General features: G+C 44.5%; 1 non-coding gene across 1 annotated transcript; it reads left to right on the forward strand.

The window, feature by feature from the left end:
* The first annotated feature begins 3471 nt into the window (after window positions 1-3471).
* Window positions 3472-3578, forward strand: LOC148775514 (U6 spliceosomal RNA). The gene has a single exon (XR_016039253.1). It is a non-coding gene; the product is annotated as a U6 spliceosomal RNA (small nuclear RNA).
* Window positions 3579-4098: the final 520 nt, after the last annotated feature.

A 4098-nucleotide genomic window follows, 5' to 3' on the forward strand; every position in this document is an offset into this window, starting at 1 on the left:
GCTCCCCCACCCCACCACCTCTCTTCTTGGTAATTTTCACCACCTACCCAAACTGTCAAGTTTCCCACCCCTTCCTGAGGGGCTCTGGAAGCTGGTCTTTTTATGCTCATCTGTTGGACTGAACCTCACAGGCCTACAAAGCCTTCATTTGCCCAGCTTCAAGACTGAAGAAAGCCTGGATTGGGCAAGAGAGGGCTTCCCCAGCAGCTCAGCAGTAAAGAATCCACTAGCAATGCATGAGACACAGGAGATGGGGCTTTGATCCCTGGGCCAGGAAGATTCCTCTGGAGAAGGGAATGGCAAACCCACTCCATTGTTCTTGACCAAAGAATCCCATGAACAGAGGAGCCTGCCAGACTACAGCCCATAAGGTTGCAAAGAGTCAGACATGACCGAAGTGACTTGGCATGTACACATGCATCAAGCAACAGAGACATCAGTGGTTTGACAGATGGGGAGCTTACGTATCTGAAGCAAAGTCCTAGAGCGGCACCCCAACCCTGTGCAGCAGACACCTTCAGGACGTGGGAGCAGTCTTTGCTCCTGGTGGAGGGGGAGATTGCGAGTTACAGGGGAGTTGATGTCATATGGGCTCATCGATTACCAGAGAAACCAACAGAAGGGCACACCCTTCACTGCCCCTTTGATAAGAACAATCACTGGCCGAGGCCCAAAGCAAGTATGTAGGAAGGCCAGAGTCAGTGTAAGTGAAGCAGGCACTGGTCAGGCAGGGGATGGACAGAGAGCAAGAGAACAGCCATCTTGAGTGGGCTGGTCAGCCACCATCCTTCCTGGTTGTCCCTGAAAAAAAGCTTATAGACCCTCTTCATTTTAAGACTTTAATGCCCATCATGACAAGAGGAAAGACAAAATATGGGGAATTACATGTGTGTGTGTGTGTACAGTGGCTAAGTTGTGTCTGACTCTTTCCAACCCTGTGGATTGTAGCCCGCCAGGCTCCTCTGTCCATGGAACTTTCTAGACAAGATAACTGGAGTGGGTTGTCATTTTCTCTTCCAGGGGAGCTTCCTGACCCAGGGATCAAACCTGTATCTACTGTCTGCATCTCCTGCATTGGTAGGTGGGTTTTTGTTGTTGTTGTTGTTTGTTTGTTTGTTTGTTTTACCACTTGAGCCACCTGGGAAGCCTGGGGAAATATACAAAGGGTACAAATCTGACAGTTTTGAGTTTGATCCAGAGCATCTGATGATCTGGTTGAGATAACTAGAAATTTCTTTTATGTCAACATTGGATGTTGTAAGAAGATAGGGCAGTAGGTCCCTGGAGAAAGAAAATCAGGCATGACCTCTTTGACATAAGAGAACCCATTTTGGTCCAAGACATTTTGTGATCTAAGCCGGGCCAGAATGCTTGCCCTTAAACAGGTCTCAGTAATTAATTATCTTAAGGGAAGAAAGGACTGCAGGAACAAAGGGAAAGCAGTCAAGAAACAATGGGTCTAGGACTCCACTGGTGGTCCAGTGGCTAAGACTCGAGCTCCCAATACCCTAAAGTGGTTGGGGTTCCATCCCTGGTCAGGGAACTATATCCCACATGCCACAACTAAGAGTTTGCATGCCCCAACTAAAGATCCTGCATGCTGTATGATGTGGCCATTTAAAAAAAAATTGATCCACATTAAAAAATATATACCTAAAAAATTTTTTTAAATAGAGAAATAGAGGTGAGCAAAAAATAATCAACACAACAACAGGCCTGTTTTTGTTCTTCGTTTGTCTTTAGCTCTGGGGTAAAACCGTCAGTTGTGGGAGAAAGGCTAAGAAGAAAATTCAAGCCAGGGTTTTGAAATTTAAGTCCAAGATTATATGATGGCACCATTCAGCCTCCCAAGTAGGTGACATAAAGTCCGGATGTTTAGCCAAATGTGCACAGACATAGAATCCCTATGGTTGTTTGTTAGTAGGGACTATGAATTTACATTTCAAAGCATCCAGGTCTGAAAAAAATTGGCTTCTGATGCAGTTTGTTGTAAAAAGGCAAACTATTTAATACAAAGGTTTACACACGTGCACATATGTATAGACTACATACACACACATATATATTTTTTAAAGACATTTTTGATGTGGACCATTTTTAAAGTTGTTAATTGAATTTGTTACAATATTGTTTCTGTTTTTTGTTTTGGTTTTTGAGCAGTGAGGAATGTGGGATCTTGGTCCCCCCCCATCAGGGATTGAACCTGCAGCCCCTGCATTGGAAGGCCCAGTCTTAACCATGGCACCACCAGGGAAGTCCCTTTTGTTTAACTCTTAAGCAAAAACAGGAAGCCATTTGACCCCAGTCTAAATATTCAGGGAAAGAAGCAAGTAGAATTACTCCGGTTGGAAATGCCACATTAATTTATTATGCATAGCATGATCAAACAAGAGGCCACAAATAGAAATGCAAAGATGCTAAGTCGTGGTCGTTCCTGAGAATTAATTTTGCCCCCAGGATTCTTAGAAATTGGGTCTTTACATCTTGGAGGTATCAGAGGCAGGAGAGGGCACACAGCACCAAATCCATGGCACAGAGTGCAACACAGAGCATCCTACCTGGGGGAGTGGAATCAGAAACCCAGCACTGAGAAAGGGTCATGCACAGACACAAGATTTATGGAGGCCATGCAGGGAAAGGAAATATATGGGTTACATGTCATACCGCTCTGGATGCAACCATTTTTCACACAGCAGAATCTGTGAGAGAAAAGACAAAGGAGAAAGACAAAGAAAAGTGTGGAGGGGCTTTTCCCTGGTGGTCCAGTGGTTAAGAGTCTGCCTTCCAATGCAGGGGACGAGGGTTTGATCCCTGGTGGGGGAACTAAGATCCCACAAGCCACGGGGCAATTAAGTATGCAAGTTACAACTACTGAGCCCGGGAGCCACATCTAGAGAGAAGCCCGCGCCCCACAGTGAAAGACCCCACACGCTGCAATCAGGACCCGCCACAGCCAAAAAAATAATCCATTAAAAATATTTAAAAAGAAAAGTGGGGAAAGGAAAGGTAAAATAGAGAAAGAGAAGGTTGGAGCCTCCTCCTGGCCACCTGGCTGAGCCCTCGGCAGCAACTCGGCAGCCACTCAGCATTAGCACTCTCTCAGCATCCCTGCTGTCTCCGTGGTGATTTAATGTCATTCTGATGGATGTGACTAGTTCATGAACGCTTCCTGGAGCTGGGCACTGTTGTTGCTAGCTCTGTTTTCCAGATGAGAAAACAATGCTTCCGAGAATGTTAACAACTTGTCCCAAATCACTGAGTTGATAAAATTGTGGAATCAGGCATTGAACCTAGGCTGTTTCAGCCCCAAGCGTGTGTTCTTGGTGAGCAAAGTAAAAAATAAGATGGTGTTTAATGGAGAACATGAACATATACTGAGTCCTTAATATATACCTGGCATGTAATCCTCACAACAGTCCTGCAAGGGAGGTATCATTATTCCCATTTTATAGATGAAGAAACTGAGGGTCAGTGCTCACTGTGGCAGCACATACACTTAAACTGGAATGATACAAAGAAGATTAGCATGGCCCCTGCTCAAAGATGACATGCAAACTGAGGGAGCATTTCATGCAAACTGGGGAACATTTCATGTTTTTATGGCAGAAACCATCACAACATTGTAAAGCGATTTTCGATGCATGATACAGGATGCTCGGGGCCGGTGCACTGGGATGAACCAGAGGGATGGGGTGTGGAGGGAGGTGGTAGTAATTGATTCATGTCAATGTACGGCACAACCAATACAATAATGTAAGTAATTACCCTCCAATTAAAATAAATAAATTTTTAAAAAATAAAATTTAAAAGTATGAATAAAACGGGGACCATTTTTTTTTAAAATTGAGGCTCAGAGAGGTTAAGTAACTTATCTAAAGTCGCACTGCTTAGTGAAAGGGTCCTGGTCTGGGGCCCTGCACCTCCTCTCAGTGTCTGTTTTCTGTCTGAAATAAATCCTGCTTGCTTACTACCATATTGTTGTTTTGCTGCTAAATTTTATTTATTTATTTGGCTGCTTCCGGTCTTCACTGTGGCATGTGGAATCTAGTTCCCTGACCAGGGATCAAACCCAGGCCCCCTACAATGGGACTACAGTGT

Source organism: Moschus berezovskii, chromosome 15 (assembly GCF_049115385.1).
Source record: "Moschus berezovskii isolate FMDL1 chromosome 15, NW_MosBer_1.0, whole genome shotgun sequence".
Classification (NCBI taxonomy): Eukaryota; Metazoa; Chordata; class Mammalia; order Artiodactyla; family Moschidae; genus Moschus; species Moschus berezovskii.